The following is an 18,026-nucleotide window of genomic DNA, read 5'->3' as shown; positions in this document are numbered from 1 at the left end:
ACAGTTGAGTTGTTATAATCGATCAGATTCTCCTGTATTTTCATGATAGAGCTGTGATTTTGAACAGTAACAAGAGCTCATCTTCAGCTCAGCTTGCAGCATCTCCAATCCAGTAACAATAAGCTCAGAACCAAATTTTATGGAAGCCCTGTTGCATCCTTAATCCTCATAACTGACAGATTCTAATAATTCATCCTATCTTCACAAGTATGGTGAAAATGTCAGTCATTAATAACTATCCTATTTTTTACAGCACTATATTCTTAAAATCCCGACTACTTCCCAGAAACAATAAAAATCAAAATATTTACAATTAATTGTCTCTGACAATTATGATCTCTGATTTATTCTCAGGGCAGCCACTGAAATTTTATTCTACTCCTTTGTGATTCTGTGAATGTAATGCATCCGTAAACCATTTCATAGATCATTTCTCTTTTTAACTTTTAAAGCAACACATTGTATTTGCAAGCTTTAAAGATTCCAAAGTGATCAGATAATCTTTCATAAGCATACAAAGGAAGGATGTGAGGAGCACAGACTTGGCCATCTTCTGGAGAGGAGAAATGCAAACAGCGTGTGAATATAAAAAGTCTGCAGATGTGATTTCTCTTCAGCCACAGCAAAATCTCCAGATGTCATCACTCATGGGGTCTTTAAATATCAGTTCTTTCATCATCATTCTGTATCTTACCACAATCATCCTCGTTTCCCATTATGCAACAGAATGTAACATTAGTAACAGAAAGTTAAACTAAATATTCATCTTAAAAAGAGATTCATATTATCATTATTGAGATTATAGTTCTTTTAAGCTAGAAATGACCATATTTGAATGACGGAATGGGAGGCTAAGTTATGTTAAATGAAATGATTCTTATACAGTGCTTTTCTACTCTATCTGAGCACTCAAAGCACTTTATACAACTTGCCTCACTCACCTTGCACTTTTCCCCTATAATCTTTCTATCAAAGGTTCATACTCAGATAAATGCATCAGAGAGCACCTTGGGATTAGGATCTTGCCCAAGGATATTAGTATGCAGACTGGAGCAGACAGAGATTGAACCACCAACCTTCCAATCAGTAGCTGACCTGCTCTACATCCTGAGCTACACTCACCCAACACATCAGTAGGGTAGGCTGTCTCATGACAGATAAAATGGTCACCTAAGGTTAACAAGCCTGGTCCACAGAAACGAAGCACCAACTCCTTGGATGGTACGTTAAGTGCACAGTGAGCCATATTATTAGCCTAGTAATTTCACTAAAATGCTTGAGTTCAGTAATTAAAATTAGCGCAGGTGAAACCTAGCAGATGGAACATGGCTACAGTTCATTCCCCAAACACCTGCCAATCATGTCCCTCACTCCAGCAGTCATCAAGACATTGATTTATTGGATTGGAATATTTTTAACCCTCAGTGGTTACTAATCAGTACTGTGCCAAATATCTTTGTATCTGCCAACTTTGAGCAGTTTCACTGATGACATAACAGTGGCAACAAAGTCCAGTTTCTGCCTTTTGTAGATGATGTCCTTTTGTTGGTTTCACTGAGCCATGTCCTCATGCTTGTGATGACAAAGTTCACACCCAGGTTTATTGATGTTTTTGATTCTTAGAGGACCATAATTTACAAAATGGTCATTTTATATTTATAGAACTTGAAGCTAGAAATTGAGCCCATAAACTCTTCAGCTCCTGTTACTCAGATCACAGGACGGTTTACCCATTTATTTTAATACTCTTGACTTTTTTTTTGCAAACATAGGAGTGACGCATGAGTGTCATTACAAAGAATCCTGGTTTAAGACAAGCCTGTACTGGCTTTGCTTTTATACACAATCTGTGCTCATCCATTCATTCATCAATTTTCTGCTGGTTATCTTTTTTTGCATTGCAGGGGCAGCTGTCTGAGCAGAGACAGCTGCCCCTGCATCCAGTGAATCCTGGGTGTGCCAAGGACCTGCTTGGGGCAGGACATGCCCGGAATACTTCACCCAGGAAACGCCCAGGAGGCATCGAAGTCAGATGACCGAACCATGTCAACTGGCTACTTTCAATATAGAATATGGCAGAGCAATGGCCCATTACTGAGCACAGTAGTGGTACTCAGAGATGGGCCTCTAATTCTCCTTTGGTTGGAAAGAGTGACTGGAAAGAAAAGTGAAGGCAGTTTAACCAGCAGATTAACACTTTGGAATGTCATTTTTAGCAAACACATAAGGGTGATGTTCAGATATCTACTTATATGTAGCTAAATACTCTATTTGCAAAAGGCCACACCAATCAAATATAACGTTTTTCTTTTCTTTTCATTTCTTTTCTTTTTTTTACAAGTACTGCTCCAGACATGATGCATAAATAGACAAAAACCTCACCCTCTGATCTAGTTGTTTTGGTTTTCCACGCTTTGCTGTTAAGGCTTTAGTTAAAGTATTTTGAATGACAAACATCACATACAGCCAGACCTTGTTAGCATATCACAAACATTCCGCTAGAGGACAATAATTCAAAACCAGTTCTTTAACTAAAAACAACTGCTCACAATTAGTGGTGAGACTTGATGTATTTACACCAGTGCTGTCTTTTTCTCTACATGGGTGGGAATTTGTACTTTTGGTCTGATGTGTCAAAGATTGGTTACATTGCTTGCGGCTAAAATTCAGATGTACACATGTAATCCTCTCCTGAGATACTGAATATACACATTTGTGGGTTGCATGTTTCTGGAGTTTATCACTAACACACTTGTCACAGTTGTCATTTTTCTCCTTTAAATCTATCAGAGTAAATGGTTTGTTTTGAGCAATGATGGCGCACTGTGGTGCAAACTGATCAAATATGCAAGAGCTGATGCAATGAATCAGTAACTCATCCAGCCACCAGCAGTGAGTTCTGAACAGTATATTTCATTTTTTAAATCTTCTTTTTCGAACAGTTAACATGGAAAAAAACACAAATGTAGAAAAATTAAAATTGATCGTTTTATGGAATTTAATAGACTTTAAGAAGTTATTTTACACAGATTATAATGTGATGTATACATAAAGGCTCCGAATGGGCTATCAGAATTTTTTTTTTCCTTTTTGGGGTGTGTGTGTGTGTGTGTGTGTGTGTGTGTGGGGGGGGGGGGGGGGGGGGGGTCATTTCACACAGTTCATTTCATTGCCACATTGCCAAACAATTTTTATCATAGTTTTCATGAACTTTTTTTTCTGCCAAAAACAAGATAACTATACAAAAACTAATGCACAAGGACAAAAATTACGCTGATGTTTGATGAATAATCAAATATCCTGGCTGGCGGGAGGAAAGTAGATATTATACATCCTTTGTCCAATATATCCACTATCTCTCCTTAACACATCCAAACCATCTCAATCTTGCCTCTCTAACTCTTCTTTCTCAAAAAGTTTATTCTGTTTATCTGGATACTGCATTTTAACACTCATCCAAGTGACACATTCAGTCTCCAGACTCAAGACTCAAATATATTCAGCCAGCTATATTAGGAAGACCTTGGCAGAGTTTCTTTAATTTTGGGACAAATGCTCAGTGTAATACACTATGTGTAATGATTTCACAAGGTAGATGACCTAAATGTAGGATACAGCTTCCTGGATCATAGATCACCTTTTACTGATACTTGAGGGAATGCCACCCACGCAGATTAAGTCTTTTTTCTGTTTTTAAACACAGGGCTTTGTTCACTGCAAGTTCACAGGTTGTAAAACTAGACCTACAGAAGTTAAAACCAACTTGCCAGACCTCACTGATGTAGAAAAAACGACACAGAAACTGGTAATTGTGTGTCAGAGTTTCCATAGCATGGAGTGAGTTACTGACAGCGGCTCACTGTGATACACTGCCGGGGCATTCAGCACAGGCCAAAGCAAACCACTGTCTTCCAACTTGCAGCTACAAGGCAGAATTTGAACTAAACAAATAACTTCTGAACTGTGTGACAGAGGAAACTATTCTTTCAGTTATAGTGAGGTAATTAATGGGTCATAGAGAATGTGAAAAAGCAGCAATCCTTTCATTAGCTCTTTGCAGCCTTTCATTCAAAATGTACTATTTTACTTTGGTGACTTTTCTTTGGGCTTGTCTCTTTCTATGCATGAATTAAAAAAATGTTCACATCCTGTGTTTTCTGCAGGGGTTTTGTAGATGTGAACTACAGATTGCATGCCATGGGAATTTTTAGTCAGAATTTTCAAGACATGGAAAAAAGTAAGGGACAGCAGAATGGTATTATGATTACCACCACTGCCTCATAGCAAGAAGATTCTAGGTTTAAATCATTCATATGGAATCTGTGTGAGCTAGTGTTATCCTATATATCCTATCCATATGCTAGCTAGTGTTGGCATAGAAGAAAATGTATGTTTGGATTGAAGAAGATAAAAGATGCTCTCTAAAGTGCATGTGGCATGATAAAGTACCCACACATTCAAAGATGTTTATTTACAGTACCACAAAATATGTTTCCTTTGTGCAACTTTCCAGCTGCATCCTTTCACTCTGCACGCCCTACTCAAATACAGAAGGCATGATCAGACAATAGTCATCAGTGTCACGGTCCTGGGTCAGTGACCCAGTGTTTTGTGTATTGTTATTTTATAATTTCTTTGTGGTTTGAGATTTCTAATGTTTAGTATTGGTTTTGTTCTGTGCCAGTTTGTGTCCTGCATTACTTTGACAGGATGTGCACTACGTTGGTGTTTCTAGTTTGGCGTCTGCCAGTTCTGTCTGTTAGTTGATGTCAGCTGTGTCCTCCAGGTGTTTTCCCTTTGCCCTGTTTTCCTCTTGTATTTAGTGTCTGTGTCTGCTCCTGCTCGTCGTGGTGTCGTACTCTCATTCTGGCCTGTGTGTTTCACTTTCATGCCCTCATCGTTCTGTTCCGTTTCCTGATTTATGCCTGCAATAAAGCAGTGGACTTTGAGTTTAAATTCTGCCTCAGCAAGTCTGCATTTTGGGTCCTTTTTCCTGCCTGCCTACACACAGCCATGACAATCAGGTTCTGGTCAGCCTCCGCTGACACCACGGCTCCAACCTTCTCCCGCAGCCGAGCCACAAACCGACGACCTCTCCTGCCTTTTGCCTTGTGACAGCTCATGATTTATTGGTAGGCTCCAGCCACACTGTCACCCTTATTTAGATAAGAAGGAGAACAAAGATGAATTGATGGACAAATGGACAATGATGCATTTTCAGATGCTTCAGAACATTTTAGTAGAATTCTGTGAAGACAGTCTTAGAAAACTTTCAGAAAATCCTAGAAATTCAGGTGGGTTTGAGACAGAAATTTGAGGTCTGTTGTGAAACTAAAGAATACAGTTTCATGACAGAAAGTGTGAAAATAAAACTGATCTGAAGCTACAGAAATATCACAGCTGTCTGTCCATCTGAGAAGATGACTTTTGCCAAATATGCATGAAGTAAATCTTTTCATTTTCATGGATTAGCTCATACAGTGTGCGCTACCACTAAAAGTTAAATATTTCAGCTTGTGTATTCAAATTGCCTGTAAAGTTTAGTCATTCCGCTGAAACCCTTTTCATTTCTTTCTGAATCACAAACAAGAGCAATTTGAACCCGATCTCAAACAATTTTGTATCCACTTTATGACAGCATATTATCATGAGGAGTCACTTTTATTTCTCTCAACCAGCTCCTTTGGCTCCACCATATGGTGCATTTACCAAACCTGTGGTTGTGCGGTCAGTTCATACAGGCTGATGATTCATATAGAGGCCATGAGAGAGCCAGCATAAACATTGTTGGATGGAAGACCATTGAAGTTTGAGCCACAAACTTAAACTGAAGAAAATCACTGAAAAATGTGCGGTCTGGACTTGAAAAACCAGCCTGAACTGCATTAACATTTCTGAATATGAGTGAAATACTAATTGGTGGTTCAAAGTGTGTTTTGATGTTAGGAAAACCAAGCAAAAGTACATTTAATAAGGTCTTATAGACAAAGTGATCCTGGTGAATGATTATGTTTCTGGTGTACTCAACTACTTTCCAGCTGATGAACTTGGCAAGGTTAAACTCTGAGCGTGGGAGCCCTGCTTCGTCCCTGGAGGTTTTATAACATTTGTGGCCAAAAGAACAAGGGGAGGGGAAAGGAGTGAGGATTTTTTACTGCTGTAGCAGCACACATGCATCCACTGATGACTCATACTGCTGGCTCTGCGTCTTTCCACAAGAGCCATAAAATTCAGGGGCCTGTAATGAGTTTCACATTGAGCAGCAGAGCAGTAAATGCACTTCTGCTATCTGCAACTTCTGAGTCACATAAGAAACCACAAGGACACTCAGCTCTTCCCTTCCTCAGTGCCTACTTGAATTCAAAATGGGCATTTTCTAGGATCCCCAGCACGCCTTTCTGCTATTGTTCATTCATGGTCAGCCTAAGTGCTGAGCATACAGTCTGCAAATCTCTCTGGATTGGTGAACTTTGGCTCTGCCAAGTTAAATGTCTAAGGTGAAAGACCAAAGAGTTCTGAGGCAAAAGAAGGAACAAAAGTTTCCCCAGTAAGTTCTGGAAAAATGTTCCCCTTTTAGACTAAATTATTTTACAGTAAATGTGGGGCTGAGAGATTCCTCGTGGAAGTCTTTTCACAGTCTGATGATAATTTAGATCAGATATTTCTCAATAAAGTAGGCTAGTTAAGCTCGTGTGATTCTGATGTCTAATGCTAAGTTGAACAAGAAGTTTGTCATGGAGGAACGTCCCTATTTTGTACAATAAACCTGCTACTTAGGGAGTTGCATCTGCCCTAATAAAAGAAATCCCCTAATAGAATAATAGAAATGTAATTCACATTAGATCGTGGCCAAAGCACATAATTCCAGTTGTTTTCATGAGCTATTGTTACCAGAGCAAAATGCCACTTAACACTGAAAATCTTTCTTTAAACTCTAAATATTTAAGTTGTAATCAGAAAAATCTGGGAGTAGTAATGGATTGTAGGCACTTGAGAGATTTTATGATGAGGACAATTATGCATTATGTTTATGCTCCATGAAACAAAGATAACTATATAACTTCTGAAATAACTGAAACCGCCTGTTATAAAGTTGGGATCTCTTCCCACAAATGAGTTCTACATTCATGGCCTTTTCCTTTGGTTCAGTTAAATCTTGCAGTAAAATCCTACCGAGGCTTACAACAACAAACACAATGCAGCTCTTACTGATTACATACCACTTTGCCTGTACTTAGAATACATTAAAACCATAAATGCACTCTTGACCCAACAATACTTGTTAACAAAAGAAACAGGGTTTTGAGGATGATTAAGAAACTGCCCGCAATTCACTTCAGAGGCTGCAAACTGATTAGTACTGAGGGAAAGGGAACTGGGATCATTTACAGTGACTGACTCCTTGAGGTCCCTGACCTCCATGTAAGGTAGCAACATCACCACAAGAGGAATTCAGCTGCTTCCAGTGGAAGAGAAACAGATTAAGGAGTATTTTCCCATCACGTTCCTCAGGTTGTTTAAAGAGCGACAGATGCTTGAAATCTGACGTCGTGTGCAGTTTGCCAGGAAAATGTTTCATGTCAAAACACTTCATTACACTGTTCAGGAGCACGTCCAGCAGAGCTTCCTGTGTTTGTATGCGGACGACAGCTTGAATGATAAAGATTTTCAATAAACCAAAACATTAGGAACTCACTTTTTAAGAGGAAATTTGAAACTTTATGAATGTAATTCTTCATCGTTTATCTATACTTATTTGCAGGTTTAACAGTTTGGGTTTCAAACAAGAACAAAGAGGTAACAACATCACCTGTTGTTTGTGTTTGTCAAGCACACTGGATTCTTAGTATGTATCGGAACTGATTTGAAAATGTTAGTGTTGACTTTTAAATCTCTTTATGGCTTCTCTACCTGCTGTATGAGGCTGGTTCAAAACCTTTGGTCCTTTGGCAGATTTTTCTTACCCATCTCTATTGTATACCCAAAAGCTAAGGGCAATTTGTTAGACCTTCAAAACTATGGAAGATGTGAGGCCATATATTTAGAGTCACTAACATGATTGTTTCAAGATAATTTGCATCATCTGCATCTGGGTCATGTGCTGCACCTGCTGCAGGTTGAGTTTACAGAGAATGCAGAACAAATGGGACTATCATTTCCAGCTCTAATCCAAGACATAGGGCTGGAATCCATTTGCAAGTTAATGACAACATTGTGGTGGAGGCCTTCACAGGAAGAATGTCCCAGGTTAAAATCCAGACTGGGGCCTTTATGTGTGCAGTTGGCACGCTCCCACAATCCAATGTCATGAAGGGATAGATTATTTGGTTATTTGAAATTGCTTGTTGGAGTGAGTGGTTGCCTGTTTGTCTGTGTCAGTGACAGACTACCAACCGGTCTATGGTGTACCCAACCTCTTGCCCTATGACAGCTGGGATTAAGTCCAGCCCCTCCTGTGACTTGGAATTGGACAAGTGGGAGAAAATGGATACACTAACAAATAAATCCTTTTATATACAGTCTGTAGGTGGCACAGGAGCGATGTTACTACTGTGTTAGTGTGACATAGCTCACTTTCTTGTCAGATACTACCTAACAAGAAGTCAGCATTATAACCACCAGAGCCTTTAAGCTAAACTTAGCATTGATTGTCAGACCCTTAAAAACATGTTCCTAGAGTTTTTTTGTTCATTGATGATTATCCACTTGTTTTTCCAGGAGCAGTCTAATTTTTGCGAAGCCAGTTTTATTTCATACTGAGTGAAAAATTCATAAAACCCTTCTCTCCGTTATAGTGATTTGGTGTCTTAGGAACAAAAATCGAAGATTTGTTGTTTAGCCAACAAATTGACAAACTGTTGCCATTATGGTCTCCCCCCCCCCCCTTCCTTTTTCCATTTCATGCTGAGGTACTTTAATCAGACAGCAGTAAAACTTACGTCCATTTCCTGTCTGTCAGGAAAACATTCCTTCCATCCTGAGTCATCAGTGTGAAAAGTGTTTGCAAAGTAGATAATTTAATTAAGGTTAGTCTGCTTTGATTTCAGAGAAGAAAACAGGAAGGAGTGCTTACGATAACAAGTCACTTCATTGTTGCAGAAAATCTTGTCCCATAGTTGATCAAAAATACTTTTAGTTGTTTACAGGGCTGCTTATATGCTTCTATTACAGGAACCCATAGAAAAGTTGCAATGACAAGTCAACTTCAAGTAGGCGTGCACAAATGGAAACAATCATTTTAAAAAGGAGGGGCACTCGCACAGCAAGTCCAGAAAACAAGTACAGCTTTTATTTGAGCAGCTCATTCTGTCAGTTAAGGTTTTTTGGTTTATTTCCAGACTGCCAACCAGTGCAAAGTCACATGTCCGCAGATGCTCTGGAAGTGGTTTTTGTAGACTTGTTCCATAACAGTCTGCAGTCCAGATTTTCACCTTTGTTGAATTTGAAGCAAAGTAAACCACAATCTTCAGTTTTCCTTTTTATGTTTACCCAGATTCGGTCTGGTCTATTTTGCATTGAAATTCCTCTAATTCTGGTTTAGTGCATACTAACTGCCTGGATTGCAAGAGTGAGCAATTGCTAAATTATGGTTGTCACTTGTGTTGGTGAGGTAGTTTCCAGAAGAAAAGGCTGACTGTAAGTCATAGGCATAGATTTTATGGCGGATGCAAGTACAGGAGACATGTTCTTACACATCAGAAGCAGAAAAAATGAGCAAAAACACACCATCTTTATGTTTGCACCAGTCAGTCAACAACCCACTGTATGATACTCTGATCCTTAAGCAGGAAACCAATGAACAAATACAGCTACAGCAAACAAAATACAAGGAAAAAGATTTCATTTAGAAGTCCACATTGAAACATCCTTTGTATTTTTACTGCAATGCATAGACTCTTCTTCACATGATGTGGGACCTTTTGCAGTCCTCTGGTCTTTGTAAGTTGGGATCTGCACATGTGCCAGCTCAGCAGCTACCCAACACAATATATTTCAGTCTGTCTCAGAACACAATGCAAAACTCTGTAATTAATGTAGATGTGAGCCAAACAAACTGTTCCCAAAACACCTCTAAGTTCTAGTATTGCACACATCTTCATACTGGTTGCAGCTGTTCCTCAAACTTTGACACAGGATCTGAAGCATGCAGCCCAAACACTTGGTGATAAACTACATGATTCTCACCATATCTACTTAGCTTTTATTAATCACAGCATCATGCAGGTTGTGAGAACTAATTTAAAACTGCACAGCTGGAATTATATGAGTCACAGTCTGTTAAGCTGCTGTGATTCAGTGACTGTGCTCAGCTTAGTGTGTACCTTCAACTTTAGCAGATGTCAATACGACCCTCTTCTATTTTTTCTACATGCTCAAACAATTTGCACAGATGTTCATAGTGGTTGAAAATGTTCAAATGTTCAGCTCTACAGAGCCCCTGTAGAAAATCGAAATGAAATTTCTCTATGTCTGCTTTTTATGTGCATGTGTGAAGTTCCCCCAAAATGTATGAGAAAGCACAATGTAAACAGGAAGTTCATTATTTTGAATTTATTGTGCAATTCTCACATCATTTGTACAGGCACTGCACTTGAACTCCTTGAGATGAACATCATACTCAGGCAGTCTTATCTTTAGACCTTTGCAATGTAAAATTGTGTAGTTTTTGAGTCTTTGTCTAATGGAATGTTTGCAGTACCGTGGTGAATTTCACAATAAAAAATAAGCTGATGTTTGTTAATCTTCATCAAACTTAATGCTCGTTAAGAATTAGGCCATAAAGACTTCTTCCATATGCAAATACTGTGTAATATTCACAGGTCTATGGACATTTACATTATGTGTTCTATACATAACATATAGCTTTTTAAATTGCTGGGTGTTCTCTAAAGCTACACAGTGCCAATGGGAAGAGATGTCCAAATTGTTTGTACAGCATCCAAGAATAGTAAAAAAACAATAGAAACATAAGAAAAAAACCAACCCTGAACCTGAGCCTCCAGAATATCCAAAGATAACATTGTCCGTCTATTAGACAGATCCAGATCCAAACTATTATTTGGATCTGGGGGGAACATAAAGCCACATGACATAATGTTCCTCAGCCTTGCACAGAACTATCCAGAGAATTCAGGGAAAGCTAAAATAATAATATGGCATTGAGAGACTGTGGCTTACTTTTAACCAGAGTGAAATGTTGGAACTAATCCTTTGGGAACACAAGCACTTCAAAATGGTGATTTAAAGAAACCTACAGTGAATGGACAGACAGTAAAAACAGGTAAATCAGTTTAATATACTGTTAAAGCCAATTCTATAAGAGCTTTAAAGTTTTATCACAAGGTGAGGTTAGGTCTTTATTCTGGGTATAAATTCTAATCATAATCAAGTTCAGTAAATGGAGTGAGTTTTTTTTCTTACCTTTCATTATCTTCTGATTTTGCTGCTGTTTCTGTAGCATCATGGTGATATGTTAGCATGTTTTTCAGCTTATTTACTACATTTTTGACATTTGCTAATTAGCACTAAACATTGTACAGTTCATGATGAAGGGAATGTCATTAGTTCAACAGGCATTTTGTCATAAACCCATACTGAGTAAACAAAAGGTAGGAATGTGGTCTATGTTGCAAGAGAGGCAGTGACAGACTAGTAATAACTAAACTATGAGTTAACACAACAGCTGAAATTACTTTCTGGGGAGGAATAGATGAAAAATACACACAAGAGCTAATGAAAGGCAGGTGAGCTGATAGAGGCAGATCACACACACACCCACACACACACAATTTAATAAATGCCTGTTGCCTCACCTTATCTCTCCTTGTGTCTTTTACTCACCTTTTCCACATTCATCTCAGGAAGGAGGGACTATGACACGAGGAAAGCAGGCGAGAAAAGGAATGGAGGATGTGCAAATTGAGAAATGAGAAAGGGGGCAAGCACTCAAAACATTTTGCTCTTGCTATTTTTGGAGTTGTTCCAGGGTGTTCAAAGTGCAGCACTCTGTTCTTTCTTTCTTTCTTTCTTTCTTTCTTTCTTTCTTTCTTTCTTTCTTTCTTTCTTTCTTTCTTTTTTACCTCTAGGTACGTCATAGGTTGACATTTAATGTCATATGAGACAAAATGAGCTTCTGTCTTCAATTTTCATTTTTAGCATAGACTAAACCTTCCACATGCTCATAAATAACTCTTGGGTGGAACAGTGGTTTGTGCTATTGTGTCAAAGCAAGAGGCTGCATGGTTTGAACCTGTGTACAGCATTTTGGAGTGGGGTCTGCACAGCTTTTCCTTCTGCCATCAAAAATCCAAAGTCAAAGACACTCATGCAAAAGAGTTACTTAATGCCAGGAGTTTAACTTCCTGTTTTTAAAAAAAGGTTACAGATGGCACTAATGGTTAAAAAACAAACAACATACAAAACAGTGCACTAGAATTAGAATACTACAGTTTGTTGATGCGTGCCTTTTTGTTTTGCATGCTTCAGCTATTTATTGACTCCCTAAACTGGGCCCCAGCCATCAAAACCATTAAAACCTGGCCTGACTAAAAACTCTGTTTTTTTCCTTTTTTCATTTTTAAGAGTTATTAGTCATCCAGTCAACATGACAGGTGCTAAAAGCATGGTTAGCATTGATCTTTAGCCTAATTATGGTTAGGAGTGAAATTCTTCTAGGAATACTGGTAATTTCTACTATTTCTGTTTTTTTGTGTTTTTTTTTAAAACATGTACATGTTAGTGGGATACATTCAGTGTTGTTTTTTGTTTGCAGCATGATAAACATGGATTTTTGCCAGACATATTTTCTTTTAAAGCAGAAAACCCCCAAATATCTAGAATTTACAGTTTTTATCAAATATAACTAAAGCAGACAGTTGGGGTAGAAGTGTATTATGAATGTTCCAGCTGGCTGAGACTCACATATTGCAAGAGCCATGTCTGCTGTGTGCCCTTAGCCATGTCATTCCCTCAGCTTAAAACTTTCCAGAAAGCATTGTGTAACACTGAAGCTGTCCTAGTTTAAAAAAAGACTTCTGGCACTCAGTGGTGATTTATAATGAATGGCATTAAAAAATGTTTTGTTTTTAAAATCAAGTCAACTTTAAAGCTGTATTAAATCACAACACACTTTTGCTTGTCTTCCCTTTACTCTACCGGTGATCTGTATTCATTTTCCTACCTTAATTTCCTCTTTAATTACTTAAAGTCAGAAGGTCATGTCCCTGGGAGCAGGACATGAATGAAACAAGGTGGACTCATAAAAGAGCCATTCAAGTTTGGCTGGCAGAGGCACAGTCGAAGCCAAGTTTGCTCCTACAGGATATCTCCACTTTTAATAGCAGATTAGGAAATCTCTTAGATTGGACATGTGAGGGCTCGGAGCCCCACGGACCATTATCTGGGAACTCTTAACTGAGGTCACATGGTCATGGAAACAGCTGCACTAGTCATGAGAATGATATAATTTTATTTCTTTATCTTTTGTTGTTGATTTCTCCACTTGGCACTCCTGTAGCAGTGCCTCTGTAACATTCCCTTTGCCCTCCTCGCATCTACCAGCTCTTTCACTTTGGCTCCCACAGCCCCAGCTTTCATCTCCTCCTCCTCCTTTCTGATCCTCTTTGTTTTTTCTCATCACCATCCTCTGTTCAGTCTCCCACATCCTCTTGGAGTCTTCTTCTGGTCTCATGCTTATGACTCATCATCCCACATGGAAACAGTTTTTGTGTGGATGTGAAAGATCTTTTACTGCTGTTAATGAAATTTTAAACAACACCCCCTCTGCAGTTGGAGCAGCGAGAAGAGACGTGAAAAAAGAGGAATTTTCTTTTTTTTATGCTGTTATCCAAATACTACTAGTTTTAATGGGAGCTTTTATGGTCTTTTACGTTTTGACATCTGGAAATAGCAAACAATATTTATTGTATCAGTTTGCTCACTTTGAGATCACAGTGTTGGCGAAGACTGCCCCCCAGTGGGTCATATTAGTACACAGTGTTTTATGTAATCTCTTTTCACATCCAAGGCATTCCCTGTGAGGTAAAAACACTCTACAGCTATCATGAGACTGCTGAACAGATTGTCTCCACCTGATCCAGATACTAACAGAAGTTATGATTGTCCTCGTACGTCTGCGTCGCCAGACTCAAACTGCACATGTTACAATAAAATAAACAGAACCACCCACTGAATTTCAGAGCAGTCAGTTCATCAATCATCAATCAACAACCAGGCTTCCGGTTCCTGTGATTGCTCCTAAAACAGCAGCAAGTTAGTTTCAGTGGTTTATCAGCACAGTGGCTGTGACATGCAGCTCTTATAGGTACCTGAGCAGGATTGGGTGTTACATGAAACTGTTTAGGCAAACAGATTACAAACAATCACAAAGTTTAATCAGCCCATATTACTTTGAAAAAAATGTGTGATCAGATTATAATTACATTGCAGGGGGATCATTTTATTTTATTTTAACTATGTCTTAAGATAAGTCAGTTTTAATTTTATGAAACTTGTTTTGTTTTTTTTAAGTTATGAAGCCCACATGTCAAAATACTCAGTCCACATTTTTTGTTTGGGCCTATCCTAGTTTTGTAAGGCGAATGTTGGAAATACTACATGAATTCAATTTTCATTCAAAATAGTTTTCACATTTAAAGAAAGATTTGGGCTTTTGTGCCAAAGATAACACAGTTTCACAGCTTGAAAAAATTATTTATACCACAAGGTGATTCCCAGAAAGCTATTAGCTGAAAACTTATATATATCTTGACACAGTATGCAGTGCATGCTTAAAGCAATGAGAAAACTGGACTAATGGAGGACAAAAGGAGACGTGGCAGGCCTTAAAAAATATTTTTGCAGCAGCAGTCACATCCATTAGAAATAGGAAAATATCCAGCAAATACCTGACACAGTAACTAGGAAATGCACCTGATTCAGCTGATCCATCAACTCTTCAATGAAGCTTGTTCACTGAAGCTTGTTTATCAGAAGCGGAAGGGAAACATGGAGAAAGGGATCATATTTCAGCCAGTGGTGTTTAAGAGCTTGTCAGAACTTATATCATTTTACTGGGGATTCTAAGTACAATTTTTAATGTTCCACTGACCACTGAAATGAAAAGTTAGACTGAAAATAACTGGTGAAATAAGTGCACAAAGCTTTGAAAATGGCCACTGATTTTGAGAGACAGCAAACAAATACAGACTTCTAAAAGGAAAAGCGCCTCGACTCATCTGTGCAGTCGTCTGTAATATCATGTGAGGAAGAAGTCACTTTTGACCCCTGGAAAAAATGACCTCACCCACAACAGTTCCTACCTAAACATAAGCAGCTGTGCAAAAGATGCTGAGCCAGTGACTCAAGTGCTGTTGTGGGTTTTTTTTTCTTAAACAAAACAAAATGTAATAATAATAAAAAAAAAACCCTAACAACAAAAACAGGAACATCCAGATGTCTACCAGTCTTTCCTTGGGCTATTTTTTCATGTTAATTCTTTCTAAAATCTGCAAACTGTCTAGAGACTCACTGCAAACAACAATGAGAGGGTTGAACATTGAATCGGAAACAATTATCTCAGCCTCTTCAAAAGAAACATGCCGAACTGAAAATGTGAAAGACAAAGTGTTCTGCAATGTGGACAGCATTTGCATGTATGGAGAGCTGACGATTATTTTTGTAGCAGCAGCTGTCGTGTGTTACAGAACACTCGTGGCTCTTGATCAGTGAAGCTGAAAAATCTGTGCAACATTTCAGTCATGAGCCACCCTTCATTTCTTTATATTTTGCAAAGAAAATATGTGCAGTGAGTTACTGAAACATGTGAAAACATATGGACATACAGAATACAAGGGAAAAGCTGAGTTTGAGCAATTCTAATAAGCTTGAAAGTCAATATTTGGTATAACCACCTTTATTCTTCAACTGTGTCTGAACTCTCTTTGGCAGCTTTCTTGTAACATCTTTAAATAGCCTTCAAAAATACTTCTCTAGGTTTCTTTCGTCTTTTTAAAAAAAAAAGTTTCTGTCTTTTCTTCTCTCCTTCATCAAGACGATCTCACACTGTTTTGATAATATTGAAGTCGGTGCTCTGGGTAGTCCAGTCCATGTTTGATCACGTTCCATTGGCTTTTACCTTTTCTCCCTGTTTCGCTGCAAAGGTTTCTTGACAGTCACCCTTTCATTGAAACAATTTCTTATGCCGTGTTAGTGAACCTCCGATGGATCAATGTCCAGGTGCTGTGTTGGATATTTTTCTGTTTCCTTTTGACACAGCTAATAGCGCTTTCAAAATCACCTAGATGGTGCAAAAATACTATTTTTATGTCTGTCAAACTGTTTTATCTTTGCAATTTTCCATAGATTCAACCAAAGAAATGCCAGTAAATACACAATGCTGGTTCATCCTTTGTTGCCTTTTTACCCCCGCATTTTTCATTGAACAGTGTTAAATTGTGTATTAAAAAATGCCATTGCTTTGAAAATGGTTGTGTACAAGAAGTGGACTTGAAAATGGTTGTGTACAAGAAGTGGACTTAAAAAGAGTGAAAAAGCATCCTGTGTGCAAAGACAGACTTGCTCACAACCACTATGAATGTTGTAGAAATCCTCACCAAGTCATTCACAGAATCCTTTTCGCTGGCTTGAAAAGTCTGTTGTGTCCACAAATGTTCCTCCTCTAAGTTGATAAGGTCAGTAAGTACAGTAGTGCCTGAGTGTGCGGGAATTATTGTCATAAAAAAAAGCCACAGCCAGTGAAATTGCTGCTGTGCTACTACTGCACTGGCACATGTCACATTCTAATACTGACAGTCCAAATTTTCTCTCCATACTGAAGTTCAGGTTTTGGTGTACACCTACCATGACGAGTTAACTGCTGTAGCTGCAGTGTAGTGACATTATTATTTACTTAAAACCTAAAAAAAAAATCAATCAAATTCAAAGCTGGCTTAATCTGACAAACAGAGCCTCATCTCAAGGGAGTCCTGCTCAGCCTTCAGATTGTGAGAGTGCAAAACTGTTTCACCACATATTCACCATGGCATTCAGAGGGTTGCTGTTTCATGTGGTCCGTTTTACAGTCAGTGAGAAATGAGAAGAGCAGAGAATGGCCGAAACCATTAAACAAATTGCTTTCATTAAAATGACAACTGAAGTTTCAGGAAACATATGAGGCCTGGCTTCCCTTCCCACGAGTGCTACCACTTACTAAAGTAACAATATGTAGACAAATTAAAGTGTCTTACTTTATATTATGACTGTGAAGATTTCTGAGAAAAAGAAGCTGAAGTCTGAGGGGGATAATTGAAAGTGTATGACTTTCCATTCACTTTCAGTCCATAGATCACCTCATCTAAAAATAAGTTACCAGTGCTTGTAGAATCTTCCTACATGAGAGCTCTGTGTCAAAAATGGATCAGTTAAAGGTAGGTGAGAACACTGAGGTCAAATTTATTATTGTAATGCAGATAGCATATATGAGGCCATGTATACCACATGGCATTATGTATGTGTCAGTAATCTGAACCAGCACGAGGTATAAACGTTGACCCACGGTAGTAAAAGCACAGAGCCAATTCTGGAAACACAGTGTGACCTTGTGCCCTTACTTCAAAGCACTGGCATCACTGTGTATCATATGAACCTAGAGAATTGTGTTCTGCATGCATCACATTACTCTGTGTTAATAGTTAGAGTTTTTAAAAGTTATTCAGTGAAACTGTTTTTTTCCCATCTTTAAAAAGATGGAAAAAAAACAAAGTCTTGGGCTGCGTTGTCCCTGAAAGTATAAACCTGGCAGGTTGGAAGGCAAAAATTTACCCTGCATGAAATAAAATAAAATACACACATGATGTGGGTGGAGTCACCTTACAAGAATGGTTATTTCCATTTAACAAGTGTTCCAGAAACAAATGGTTTGAAATGTTTTCTAAGTTAGTTAAAAGCCAGAGGGTCTTGGCTAGAAGCATTACATAGCTTCACAGTGCTGAAATACTGGATCATGTGGCCATCTCTTTGCTTCTTGC

This window comes from Simochromis diagramma, unplaced genomic scaffold, assembly GCF_900408965.1.
Source record: "Simochromis diagramma unplaced genomic scaffold, fSimDia1.1 OVJJ01000343.1, whole genome shotgun sequence".
NCBI classification, from domain to species: domain Eukaryota; kingdom Metazoa; phylum Chordata; class Actinopteri; order Cichliformes; family Cichlidae; genus Simochromis; species Simochromis diagramma.
Note: the sequence above shows the minus strand (reverse complement) of the source record.